The sequence below is a fragment of the Thunnus thynnus genome, chromosome 22 (assembly GCF_963924715.1).
Source record: "Thunnus thynnus chromosome 22, fThuThy2.1, whole genome shotgun sequence".
Taxonomy (NCBI): domain Eukaryota; kingdom Metazoa; phylum Chordata; class Actinopteri; order Scombriformes; family Scombridae; genus Thunnus; species Thunnus thynnus.
This window is the reverse complement of record NC_089538.1, coordinates 7,474,114-7,488,860: the sequence shown is the minus strand read 5'-3', so window position 1 is coordinate 7,488,860 and position 14,747 is coordinate 7,474,114. Positions and strand designations below refer to the sequence as shown.

The 14,747-nt window shown below is 41.8% G+C and overlaps 1 protein-coding gene across 7 annotated transcripts in view; it reads right to left on the bottom strand.

Annotated features, from left to right (window-relative positions):
- The window catches only part of LOC137174059 (dynein axonemal heavy chain 2-like), a 92,093-nt gene that overhangs the window by 54,982 nt on the left and 22,364 nt on the right, over nt 1-14,747 (bottom strand). For 6 of the 7 annotated variants that reach the window (XR_010925266.1, XR_010925265.1, XR_010925267.1 and 3 more), the window contains exons 2-3: nt 11,822-11,975; nt 9,122-9,249 (exon numbers count right to left, since the gene is read on the bottom strand). The gene's annotated coding sequence lies outside the window, so the exon portion shown is untranslated. Of the gene's footprint in view, nt 1-834; nt 952-9,121; nt 9,250-11,821; nt 11,976-14,747 lie in introns of all 7 variants that reach the window. The other variant, XR_010925271.1, reaches the window with a different exon arrangement.

The window sequence follows — 14,747 nt, the reverse complement described above, 5'->3', positions numbered from 1 at the left end:
GATTGCAGCACATCCGCGTAGGTGAGCAGGTATTATTGCTGTGTGTTTTGCTTGTAACTGAGATCATAATTCCTTACAGTTTTTTTTTCCCTATCTGGACCAGTTTATTTAATTTCTTACAAGTGGGCTCTCAGCTGGCCTGTAAAAGCTACAACTGTACCACAGGCATTTCCACACATGCACAATTCAGCACAGGCCTATTGAAAACCCTATCATATCTAAGCCTCTACAGCAAATGTGGAAGCATCAACAAGCAGGCGTAAAATTGAACGGAATTTCTTTTTTTTTTTATGTGTGGCAATGTGTGTATTGTATGGTTAAGTTGTAACACACAGTGTAACAACCATATTGGAGCTACAATATTGTGTTCTGGATCAAATCAATCCATTTTCACAGCAGCAGAGAACACAGTCGCACACTTTTTTTTTTTTTTCCCCCAATTCAGATTTTGAATGTAGGATAATGGTGATGAAAACAGAAGCCCTGCACGTCTAGTGCCAAAAACAAACTGATACCCACCCAGTGTGCATAGCGAAACAAAGAAAATTAGTTTCTGTAGACGGCAATTTTAGATGTGCTAATTACACACAGTGAACGGCTGTGGCTAATGTGTGCAGTAAAAGCTGGATTGATGTGAGTGGGCATAAGGTGTCTGCCACAGATGATTTCCTCATGTAAATTTTAGTCTAGTTTTAACAGCTTTCTACAACAACTTTGAAATTGATTCTCAGTTTTTGAAAGGCTTGCATTGCTTGCGTTGAGCTGGGTTTGTAAATGTGAACAGGGTACTGCCACTGTAGTATAAGAGCGCTGTATGTTTTTAAGTGTCTGTACCTGCGCAGGCTGATCTCATGAGGGAAGAAAGCACTCAGTTGTTGCTGCTGAGGTTGTTTTTTTTTTTCCCGTATAGCTCTACTGTGCTCATTGTCCTTGAGCTCAGAGGATACCAACCTGGGACCAAAGCAAGGATGACATGAAAAAATAAAAACATTACACAGTGAAGAAGTGTCACTGGAAGAGAATAATGTATAGTGATAAAATACTAACAGTCTAGAAACAGATAATGAGGAAACTGTAACTGTGGATATAGTAATACTAATGCTCATTACTGGAAGATCATATCCCAAATGTTGCTCTTGTTTGTCAGCTATCAAAATTTGAAAGACAAAAAATAAAAATGTAATCATAGTGCCAAAGTAGCTTTTCACTGAACAGCTGTTCCATTTTATCAGAAGGTAGCAGGGGTTGTGTACTTTGTGTGTCAAAAAAAAAAAAAAAAAAAAGGCAGGGGCAGGTTGACAATGTGCCAAATGAGAGCAGTATAAACTGAGAGGGGAGAAAAAGTTGAAGGTGAGACATTTACACAAATGCTTGTTGTGGTCTGATCATATCACTGATGACTAGCTTGTTTGTTAGCTACCACAGTTTGAATGACAAAAAATATAATGTGCTATAATTTAACAGCAGCTATCTGAGGAACATCTGCTCCGCTTTGTCTGCAACTTGCACTGAGTGGGGATCATTAGCGACAAAAACATGAGTGTGTGGTAAGAAAAAAAAAAAAGTTTCAATAGAACAGAGGGCAGCACGCGTTAGAAAGACATTAAAGGCTTAGTTAGATTTATAATAACGTCTTTTTTTTTTCGCTTGGTAGTCTTTCAGGAACTTTACTTTACTTTTCTGTTCCTGTAACATGTTTATGTGTTTTTATAAATGTATCCATGACTGCTGAAGTAGACACTGCAATCAAGGGCATCATAATACACCCATAGTATAGATATGATGTGATGGCAATACGACCAGGAGCAGGTTCAATATTAATCATGCAAAATGTGAATTTCAGAAATATTTGGTGATCCGTGTATTGTCTAATAGGTCTACTCTGCTTCCTAGAAATGGGGGAAGAAAAAAAGAGTTATCTTGATTTTGCAGTTATCTTTCCTTCTCACGAGGTGTTTTAGCATGTTTTTCATGCTCCCAGAGGCAAAAAGAGTGCAGAGAAAAAATGACTGGTCTGAGGATTTAGTGCCTCTAAAACTGTGCCTTTGTGTGTGTGTGTGTGTTGTGTATACGCAGGTGTATGTCTGTGTGGGTGCACGTGTGCACACATGTACATGTGGGTGGGACAGGTTTCGGGAATAGAAGGTATCTATGCAGAGACAGAGGCAGGAGAGAGGAAGAGAGAGACAGATAATGAGAACCAGGGGGAGGTGATGCTGGCATGGGGAGAGGAAGACCAGAAATAGACATGCAAAGAGCAAGGTGTTGAGTCAGAAAATGAAAGAAGAGATGGCAGGCATGGGAGGAGGAGGGGGTAGAGACAGAGAGAAGTAGGGAGAAAGTGAGAGGAGTTGTGAAAACGTGTAAGAGAGATGGAGGGACAGAAAGAGAGGGAGGAAGGGAAAGTGTGAAATGGAATTCAAAAAGAAAGGAGATGTCAAGTGGGAAATAAAGCAGGAGAGAGAGAGAGAGAGAGAGAGAGAGAAAATATAGGAAGAACTGTTTGAAAATGAAAGCATGGAAGATGTACTAAGAGCAAGATGTAGGGAGTAACAAAGACAGAGAGAGGAGAAAGAGACACAAGTGTACATGTGAGGTTGAGTCACACTGGGAACCGAGAACAAGCTGAAAGCATACAGAATTACAGCAGGAACCACTGGGAGCAACACACACACACCCACACACACACACAATCCTTTTGCATATGTGATGTAGTGATGCACTTCTCAAGTGTAGAATGAGAAAGCAAGGGCAAAGAGTACTTATAAAAGGCTCAAAGATAAAAGGAAGGAAAAAGAGAAGACGGAGATGGAGGTGGAAGGTTAAGCAGGCGAACCACAACATGCTTCGAGAGACAAGCACTTAGCTACGCATACTATATGTATACAAAAACACACACTTTAAAAAAGAAGGTTAATCTTTCCTTTCTTATTTCTTTCAATTTTTTCCTCCTATTCCCTATTCATAACATCTGGAATTGCTGCAAGAGTGACAGAGAGAGAGAGAGTGAGAATGAGGAGGAGACAGTGATGATGGCCGTGGAGGCCTGAGGAGAGTAATACTGTAGTGTGTGTGTGAGTGTGTTTATGCCTTAGAGAGATATAAGCCAACATTAACAGCCAGCTGGGGCAACATTTAATGGCATAGTTCACCATCAAAAACATATTGTCACTATAAAGTACCGGTAAGCAGCGGCAATTAGTGCTGCCTTGCCTGTCTGTTGCAGGATGTCTCTGTTCTGTCCACAGAAGTTTAACTAGCAGTTAACGCCGTACCGTGTGTGTGACTGTGAGAGAGTGAGCTTAAAAGAAAGAAAGAGAGAAATTTGCAAATTAAAGGCCTGCTGGGTGTGTCTCAGTTCATTTGTGTGTGTGTGTGTGTTTAAGTCTATAGACTGATACGAGCCTGGAGCATAAACACTGTATGCATATTTAGAGTCTAAATGTGTCTATTTGTGTATGCACATGACCACCGGTTAAGTGTGTGAGCCCGCATGTACAATATCTCTGGGGTCCTTTTAATAGACTGGGAGGCGGTAGCGACACCTAGTCGAGTGTATCTGCGTGTGACTTGATTGTCTCAGGGCCCAAAGAGACGCAGCATCCACATTAAGCTGGATCAACATATGTGACGATCATACGAGTGAATGGGAATGTAGGATATGGGAAGACGAGGGAGGGAAACCAAAAGAAAGCATGGGAGAGGAGTGGAAATGGACAAAATTGAATTTGAACTTTCAAACGAGTTAATGAGATGAACTCCTTCACTGTCACAGCGATTCAAGACTAAAAATAATCTCTCCCCGAAAATATTTCCAAACACTAAACAAAAACCTAGCGACAGCATACAAGCAAACATTCTTCTCAAATAGGAAGTGAGTCACTGCTATTCTAGGTACAGAACAAGATCAAAAGTTGCATTTAAATATAGGCTTTAACCAGTCCATTGACTTTTTTTTATTTTTATCAGGGTTAATTTGCAGGACAGCTTCCAAAGCCAATCCTCTGACTGTTAACACTGGACATGTTTATCAAGAAAGTTGGGTGTGCGCTCATGTGTTGTACACCAGTGTGTGCCACCTCCTCCTCATCTGCCTCTCACACTTTCTGAGACTCCATGTCAACAAGATAACTCACATTGGTGCTTCAATCCTCTTCACTTAGCCCACCGAATCTGTTTAAAACACACACACACACACACACATAGACTCCCTTGAAGCGGAAAGGGTGATAGAAAGCAAAGGAGCTCTTAAAACTGATTAGGGTGTGGGGGGGGAAAAGAGGCCCACTGCAGATGATGAGATACATTCAATTAAACAGGATAGGGTTCTACCGAGCCCAAGGGAGCCATGCCAAACCAGTAGGAAGAGAAAACCACCGGAGAAGGAAGATTTGTAATATCTGCGGTATATGTGTGTGGATGCCTTTGTATGTGTGTGAGATGAGCAGAATTGACAGATACATCTGGATGTTTGGCAGTCTGTGTATGATGTGTGTAAGCTTGTGTGTATGTCTGTGTGTGTGTGTGTGTGTGTGTGTGTGTGGGATGAGCTACAGCCCCCCTAGAGACAGCGGATGCGATCATATGTTGACGACGCGTCCTGATAGGTGTGATAAATGCTCCAACACGTCTGTGTCAAAGCGAAGGGTGATAATGTGTAATTTCTTGGAAGGGCCCCTCAGGGACAGATGTTGTGATATTCATAGTAAATGAGAAATGGATGGACAGTGTAAGAGGGAAAGAAAGAGACAGAGGATCACGGGGGAATTGGAAATACGGGCAGATAAAAACAAATAGAGACTATTAGTCAAACAGACAGACACTTACTCTAAGTTAATGACAGAAAGTTGTAATCTATGTACAGCCAATCTGCTTGCCAGAGTAGATGCATATCAATACTGAATGTTTATGGATATGGTTTTAACATACATATGTTCAATATTGTGCTCCATTAACTCTGTGACATCATTTTGTCCTTGCACCATGCTCCTATATGTTTGAAAACCTGGAAACTGACGATATATTCACACGCTAAATGTCTTATATGTTTATGTTGCTTTATGGAGAAAAATAAAGTGAGCCTGATTCAATCTGAGTTTGTAATTTTCAGGAAGAGGTGAACTATGATCCTTTTTATAAAATGAGTAGTTTGGGAAGAATTTTATAAAAAGATGTAAAATCGTATCTACATTTGGCTCGGAGCGAAAATTCAGACAGGCACATACAGTTGAAAGCAACTGGGGAAAAAAGGGGAGTGATACAAGCTTGAAATTTAAAAACCAACTTGAGGCAAAGTTGGCCTTTAAACTTCAAGAGTACTGATTGAGAACACTTTAGTATGCTGCATGCTACACCACTGTAAATAGTAAATGGTAAATGGACTGTACTTGTATAGCGCCTTTCTAGTCTTCTGATCACTCAAAGCACTTTTTACACCATGTGTCACATTCACCCATTCATACACATTCATACGCTGAATGGGTACAGGGGCTATCATGCAATGTCCCAACCTGCCCATCAGAGGGAATCTAATCATTCACACACTGATGGCACAGCCACCAGGAGCAATTTGGGGTTCAGTATCTCTCCCAAGGACACTTCGACATGCGCACTGGAGGAGCCGGGAATCGAACTGCCGATCTTCCAATTAGTGGACGACCCCGCTCTACCTCCTGAGCCACAGCCACCCCTCAGTTAAATTCATTGCCTACATTTTCTGCATGACCCTAAAATGGAAACTAGTTAAAAAACAATAAGTTGCCCCCTCTCAATTAAAGCTGGTTAATAATCATTAATATTTTATATGAATATTAAATCAAATGACTTCTCAAAATGGTTTAGGTCATTGTTTTGCCAGTCCATATGCTTCAGCTTCCAACAAAACCTCATAACAATGTGTAGCTGATGCCAGTACAGCAGCTGATGTAAGTATCTACCTGCCCAGCCGAGCGCCAAAGCTACCACGTTTTTCTCAGGAGATGACATACAAAAACAGATCTAAAAGTCTGTAAAAATGTAATTTATATTTAATAGTCCTTTAAGAAAGACCTTTACGAAAGTTTAATAATGATTAATGTTGCTCTGTGTATGCTGGATTTATAAGAAGGCAGTTGTTTGCTAACATAAGTCACGTTATCTGTATTTAATCACGGTACTAATTGGACCAGATGGCACCGTCCTATGGTGACATGGTGTTGCTTGCTCTGTGTTTCTGTCTTTTCTATGTGGTTGCCAAAAACTTGAGTTGAATGTCTCCAAAACAAAAGAAGTAGTGGTGGACTTCCATAAGAGTCATAGTGGCCATCTACCTCTGGTCATAAATGGTCAGGAGATTCAACAGGTGGAGCAGCAAGTTCTTGGGCATAACAATCTCCGCTTTAAAGACAGTGGTTTTGCATAAGACGGGAAGGTTATGATGTAGTTTTATCGTACTGAGATCGAGAGCATCCTCGCCTTCGGAATAACTGTGTGGTATGGAAACACCTCGGCAAAAGACGTGAAACGTCTGGACAAAATAGTACGCATGACATCAAAAATCATAGGCCTAGAGCTTCCATCCCTTCCTGAGATCTACACCATTAGACTAAAGAAAAAGGGACAAAATATTCTTCAAGACTCCTCTCGCTCTGCTCACTATCTTTTTAACTTCCTCCCTTCTTTTAAAAGCCTGAGAAGTATCAGAACCAGAACAGCCAGATCCTGCAACAGCACCTATCCCGAGGCTGTTTGTGCCCTTAACTCTTAAATCATTAATGTGCTGCCTGCTTATTCCTGTCTGTGACATGCTGTAAAGGGTATGTATACCATGGTATACACCATAGCTGGTTGTTGTACTGATAGCTTGCCCGAGGGAGTGTTGTTTTAATTATTTATTATTGTTACTATTACTTAAATTACTTTTTATGTCCTAAGGCGTTCATTATATGTGAGTGGGGTTCCTGTTGTTCTTGTTCTGTGTGAGCTCAACAGACCAAATTCCTATCAACTATGTTGAAATGGCAATAATGTATTCAAACTTGAAACTTGTAATTTGAGCTTTTTTCAACCCTCTAGTGGTCCAAAATGCCTGAGCTTTAATGGAAGACCCTCTATTTTTCTTTTTGTTTGACATTCTATTCAAGAAGATGATTCATTTGGTATTTCAAAAACTTGCATAAAAGTCACTTGACAACTGAATGAAAGCACAGAGGCAGCGAGAGAGGGAGAATGACGAATGATGAAAGAAGCGGCACACACAGCAGGTAAATAGACCAGGTTTTCTTTCGTATTTTCCAACAGTATCCCAGGTGGAAAGTTTATTCTCTAGCACTGGGAGCCAGTCTGTTTAAAATCTATTACAGGGCTTGTGTCCTGCGGAGACCCACCAGCAATAGGCCCACAATCTATTTCTGGTTCCACCCTGAGTGGAAAAAAGAGGTCAGCTCCCAGTGAAGCCGACAAGATAGGCCGCACATTGTCTTCTCCAAGAAATTGTTGTTTTCCCCTAAGGCGGAAATTTTGGCTTTTAAATGTGAATGATTTGCTGATGAGTGAATTATTTGGCCACCGCACTAGATATTATAATGTCTTGTTGCTCATCTGTGTAGTTTTAACATCCCCTGATGTACTTTACTATGACATGGCAAAATGGAGACAACTGCAGTATAAGAGGGTAGCTGCACACACACAGCTCCACTAAAGGACTTTATTATTAAAGACATTTCAAAACATTCCTTTTCCTCCTCCTGGGTTGCCTTGGGAGACACTCTCAAACCTTCAGAAAGAAAGGCCAAGTGTATTTAAAACACAGAAAACATAATTCACTGAGTCGAAATCTTATTTATGTGGTGACCTTTATCATGCTGTATCTAGTAAAGGCCAACAAAGTCAGATGAATACATCAGCTAGATATACTGGTAATAGATTAGCTGCCTCTTGATCAGTTGTTTTTGTATGCTGGGGTTAAGAAACATGAGCTGACTATGAAACACTTGCACAAACTGTTAGGAACAAAACAAGCAAACCAAAGACAGAGCAGGAGGGAAAAGAGATAGTACAGATGCTGAATGAGGTATGTAACCGACCATAGAGACAGACAGGCGTCTGACTGACAGTGAGCCAGACACACAGACAGGAGGAGTTGAATCACACAGCAGGAGGGGTTCAGTCACTCCATGAGCCTCCACACAGAGAGAGGAAAGATGTCTCCGGTAGCCTATTCTGATCGAGGTAGAAATGAGTAACCAGTGGAGCCTGTCAGAGCAGATGGCTGAGAATCCATTAGCTAATAGTGGAGGAGCCTCCCAGCCAAACTAATGACGCCCTCATTACTACGCTGCACGCGCTTCCGCCCAGCCAATGGGCTCTGGCTGGGCCTTTGTGTGGCCCAAGATGCACCGACAGAAACGCACACATGCAAAAACACACATGCATATAAATACACTCCAACATGCATAAACACATAAAAAACCTGCATGCCTTCCTGCATATTTCAAGGAAAGCACACAAACACGCATAAACATCTGTAACGTGATGTGAGCAGGGAGGGGTTGGGGCGAGGGGAGGCTGAATTTGCTGAGAGAGAAAAAGACAAAAATGTTTGGACTGAGAGACTATCCCATCCATCTATCCATTCTTCTGCACACATGACTGCCACCTCAAAATATGCCATCTGCTTTTCACAGCACGGAGAGATGAGGAGATGAAAAACGCAATATCACAGCTGCATAAATAATTTAGCCTGTGTGTGCTCTGCATGTGATAATGCACAGCTATTCATTCTGTCTATCTGTTTATAAACACGCTCGTGCTCAATGACGTGCAGACGCACGAGTTTGCACACGCGACAATCTTCAAGATAAAGACAATGAGACAAGGACAAAAGTTAGACAGCAGATGCGGTGAAAGCGGTTGTGGCTAAATGCTGTCTCACTCTGTTGAGCATTCCAGTTTCAGTATTGGTGAGAGGTGTTTATGTATATTTTAGTGCCACGGTGAATATTAAGAGGCGCTGACAGCTCTCGGGATCATCTCTGGGGCCAGATGAACTATAACGGCAATGTACGGCATCCTGTCAGAACAAAACAAAACACTATTTCTGTGCAGCAATGCTGATCTTGAGTGATGACCTGGATCAGCTTACCTTGCCACAGCCCATAGCGGGTGTTTCCACAGCAGGGGGAACAAGTCCTGGATGATCCCATTAAACAGCGGCAGGTCAGTAGAGGTCAGCTTAGCGATGTTCATGTCATTCATAGCCATTAACAGGTTCTGAGGACAGAGAGAAAAGAGCAAAGTCAAATATAATTTCCCCTCCTGTTGTTTGACCAGGTCTTGGTTCATTTGTAAGACCAGTTTAAAAGCCCCAGTAGCACCTACATTTGCATTTGGCAGTATAGATAGATAGAGCACTAAAAGAGAGATGACAGCGCAGCTTGAGTTCACATTCCAGCTCATGCAGTCATAGCAACAGCCTGCTATTCCCATGCAAGTTTGTCCTAGACCACTCAGCCATCAGGGCAACCCCACAGAGAGAAAGATGACAGCAGCTTGAATGACTAATATTACTCTGAAATGCAAGATAATACGCTTTTAAACAATGGAGACACATTGGGGTAAAAACTGAGAGATGTGACAGCCTATGTCTATTATTAGTGAGCAATTGGCTTACATTGCCCCAAAAAACCTGAAGAAAAGATTTTGTGATCAGGTACAAAATGATGAGGTCTTTTCAAGTTTGCTGTTTCAAGTTTTATCCCCTCTTTGATACATTTTTGATCACAGCCAGATCCCCTGTGGGGCGTTAGACACACATTTTCCTGGTGTCAAGCCTTCATCTACAGTCACTGTCTCATCAACACCCTGTATGAGTGTGTGTGCACAATTGTTTGTGTCTGTTTGGAGGCAGGCCGCAGAGCTTGGAGGACATGCAGAAGTGGAAAGGGTGATGTAGTCCTGTTGTAGAAAGTCTGTCTGGCAAAAAATGAGAATATGAGGTCGGGTAAGAGGTGAGAAGAGATGCATCCAGAACTCTACTGGCGCCAAGTGCCTGCTGGACCTTTCCTCAGTCTGTGAGACAGAGGTATGCAATCTGAATGAAAGGGTTAGCTTAGACAGTTTGGTGGAGCCAAAATAAAAGCAGGGTAATGGACAACAGCTGGTGTTTGATCTGTGTGTTTCTGCAACATTTTGGAAATGTTTCACATATATTTGGTTAGCTATGGCTCAGAGCTCCACTGGCTAACTTGCACATTATGGACATGGATATTATTATTAGTGTGTCAGCTGACATGAGATGTCAGACCTCTCCAGCACCATGGGATAGATTTTGTAGATGAGGGTGTACAAAATGCTCTGGGGCTGTGCTCCAAGCCATCTGCTCCTTGTGAAACTGGAGGGAAAGCTGTGTCCCCAGCAGTACGTCGAGTGCATTTTCAGTGGCTACTAGGCTCTGCCAACGTTGTGCCTTGTCACCAATTCCTTTTCTGATTTCAATGCACAGCAGAGGAGTGTAGAGTGTCCAGATTGTGACCACAGTGTTACACCTCTGCTCCTTGCTATTGACTTAGTCCTGCTGGCTTTGTCAGGTACGAGTGAATCACTGCCAATAAACAGTGGATTAATTCTACTGGCTGGCTAAAGTTTACATATCTTACAGATTTACTCAGAACCAGGCTTAAGATAGACCATGAGATCAGAGTTTTGCATTACCTAGAGTCAGGCAGATGTTGTACTGCATTGTTATAGTGAAGAAGGGGTTGAGTCTCAAAGTGAAGCTCTCAATTTATCAGTCTCTCTCTCATCTCTGGCTACACAATTTGAATAAGCCAAAATAGTAAGATAATTGATAAAAGCACCTGTAATTTGTTTCCGTTGCAGGATGTCTGAGCATAACCTTCAGGCCAAAGCAAACACTACCTAACTACTCAAACGCAGACCGTTTGAACTATGGAAGGTCGACTCAATGTGTTTGTGCATTTGACAACAAGTAAGCTGAAATCCTTAACATGAAGTGTGTTGCAACAGGCAGCAACAGGATAAAGCTATCTTTTAAAGCTCTTTTCCAATTTGTTTTTAGATATGTGCTCCCATTCATGCTTTCACAGTTATCATGGCAGCCTAGGTTAATAAATGTCTTATTGTAAATATATATAAAGAATTAAAAAAGTGGTTAATTTCCACTTGGACATAAGAACAGTCATTGAGTATGTACAAATGCCTTTGTGATGCATAAAGCAAGATGTTGAGATTTGTGTTTACATACTTGCTGCACATATTGTAAAGTATGTTTCATGCCTTAAGGATAGGGTGACAAAACTGAGTATTGAGGGGTGGAGGATGTGAAAAGATTAGTTTAGAATTGTTGCTTCTCCATCTGGTAACAGGTGTCCTAATTAGAGATTACAGGAACATTACACTGTTTTCTTAAAATTGTGGTGGAAACGGTGAATAAGCTTTAGTGTCATTAGTACAAATCTCTCTGAAGAATCCAGTAAGCTGTCATTTCTGTCTGTCTGGGGTGGACTGGGTGGGGAGTTCAGGGCCTTTTGAATAAAAACTTTGGGGAACAACTACTCTTTGAGTAACTGTTTCTTCATTACATTGGTACAGACAGTCTGCAACAGAACAAATGAGTTGCTACTGGTGACCAAAACCTGCCAAGTCTATTAAAAACTGACTTCCAGCAGGGTGTTCTTACATCATAAACATAAGTATTGAATAGTCAAAGTTTGCTTTATTTTCATAGCACAAGTAAACTACTCCCTTATAGTTTATGAAGAGCACTTATTACCTTGCTGATAAAAGTTCACACCCCCATTACATGTAGAACAGAGAGACTGACCTCTTCAACAGCAACACTGTTGGGAAGACCACAGTTTCTTTTCAGTGTAGCGCAGCAATGAGGTGAGGGCACACAGGCCAAAACCATAGCGGTCCTATTTAGACAGCTGCTGCACCGCCAGGAAGTACAGGATGAACACCTTTTTAGTCAGGAGCTAAAGGGTAGAAAGACAGATAAGAGAGAAAGTGTAAAAAGGAGACATAAAGAGAGACAGAGGTGGAGAAGTAAAGAGTAACATACAAAACAGGGAAAGAAAAAGAGGAATCAATAGAGACAAAGATCAAGTACAGAAGGCTGAATTATACAAGGTTGTCAGCTTTGGATAAATAGGATTAAAATTTGCAGTATAAACCAGAGATGAGCCAGGGTGACTCAGAGGGGCAGTGTGCCAGTAAAGCATGTCATGAAACATAAATCCATCAATTCCCATTCCCTGCCTCAGTGGACTTCAAAGACAGGTCTCAAATCATGCATCCGTTCAACCATACAGCAAGCTTGCATTGCGGCAGAAAGACTATAATGTGACTTGAGCATGTCAAGAGTGTGTCTGTCTGTCCCAGGTGCTATAGCTGTGTGATCCTTTGACAGGTTGAGTGCATGTGCAGTTCAAATATAATGTTCCACACACTTAAATGTATGTAGAGTAATAATCTGTATCATAAATCCTTAAAATAACAGTGCTGCAAATGTTTAATTTGATATGTCAGGGGGTATTGCAAACCTGACATATTCAGCATCAGAATATAAATGGTCATATAAATATATAAATACCATTCTTTCTTTAAATATTACACTATCACTATGCATTTTGTTCGCATAAACAGTTCATTTGTGTGTGTACCTAAGGGTGAGGCAAAGCAGAGATTGGAAACGGTATGTGTTAGTAAAAAAAAGGAACCTTTCTCTCGCACATTTTTCAATCAGTATGCAGGACTCCTGGGCTACTGTGTCAGTTTGCTCTCATCAAAACCTGCTCCACGCAGCTCATGAGACACAGCGATGTGCGCAGACACACAATACAGGCACAAAGACACACACATACGCAGCATAGCTGTCATACTAGGCAGCGCAGATGATGGGCTTGTGGGAGGCAAATCCACCTCCGTTCTGTTCCAGCTCAAAGAGTAGTCAGAGCGCTCCCAAACCAGGCCAAACCACGTTGAAGTAGGCCAGTCCTGGGACCTAAGTCTCCTGCAGAGCCAAGTAGGTTTTTCCAACCAATAGGGACTGTCTCCGGGCCTTGTCAGCAAATAGGCAAAGGTGGTTGTGTGTGTATTTAAAGTGTGCATGAGCGAATTTGTATGTGAGAGTTTCAGGCTGAGGTTAAAATAAGGTGATAAGGTAATAGTTTGCCGAGAAGTGGTGAAGATTAAGATTTGGGCCAATGTGAGAATCATTGGTAGTCCCATAGGAGGACCCTATAAAATAATCACGCTCATACACCACAGTGTTCAGCTAACATCTTGTACTGAGTGGCTGTGTTGTTTCAGTCTTAATCTGTTGTTGTTTGCACTGCTGCTTGGTTAACACTCTTAATTCTCTATCTGGCACATAATTACTACTCCCAACAGGATCCAGTATGGCAAGACTGGTGCCACGTTAGCATTCAGCCTCGTATGAGTATGTGTGCATCTCTGTCCGTGTTTACGTGTGCATGTGAGTGTGTCTGAGTCATCGAGAGGCTGCTGTTTTGCTGAAGTTTTGCAAAAGTTGGTGAAGGCAGTATAGTGTGCATGTGTGTCTGCCTGTGTGGGTGGCCGTGCTGGATTTAGCTGAAGTCTCCAGGGAGCAAAATAGGTGTTCATGTTCAGGTGCAAGACAGAATTAGGATCTTTTTTAAACACACGCTGGTTGGAAGGCGCCCATGCCATCAACACTTCTTCTCATCACTCTGTTGCAAGCAAATAGCGTGCCTGTAAACTAATGCATGCTATCTTTCACGTTAAAACACACACACACACAAGCATACACACACAAATACACACAAGAAGTGAAGCAGTAGCAGCTCCCTGGTGAGTCAGCAGTAATCCTGCTACAGCTCAGGTCCCAGGGAACCATGTGTCTGTGGTATCACACATACACACACATATTAATCCTTTCACACCTTGGCCCTGAACCAAACCCCACTCTGACACTGATCCCAGACCAGCACACACTGCTTAAAGGAGCCAGAAATCAGTGGGGAAACAGACAGATCAACACCCACCACAGATCTGTGCTCAGCTGAGGCTCCCATCCAGAAACACTTTAATGGCACTGATTTTAGTTGGGACAATGGCGGTGCAGAAATGTGTCTGTTAAAAATTCTGTTAGAAATCTATACAAAAAAAAGTATGTACATTTATTTTATTTTTTTTTAAAAGTCTTCAAGTCTGTAACTTTAACTTGAAAAGGCAAGCAGGGTTATTTTTAATTGAATTCATCAGATTGATTTGATGATACTGCATCTCTATCAGTGTGGAAGAACTCAATCTCATCTGCTGATTGCCTGAGCTCTTCACATAAAAGAAGCTGGGATGTTTCATTAAGACTGTGATAATTCAACAAGATATACTATTTAAAATCAGTGTGTATTCAGAACTGTGTACAGCGTAAAAATAGAACCCCGACAGAATCCATTAAACGGATAAAACCGCTATACAGACAAGGCCTTGTTATTGAGAAGTGAGGGAGAAGCAGTAGAAATGAGGTATCCTCATAGTTGCATAGAGTAATGCAATCTCTCTGTTTCCAAATAAATGATAAGTCTTTGTCACTGGCTTACAACCAGCAGACCGATCCTGGCTGAACAAGTCCATATCATCGTCGTTCAAACTGCCCCCCCCCCCCCTTCCTCCCAGCATTGTTCCAGCAGAATGAACGAGGAGCCAAATCAGGGTTTTGCTGCACAGAATCACCATGGCACCACATGTCTGTTTGTCCAACA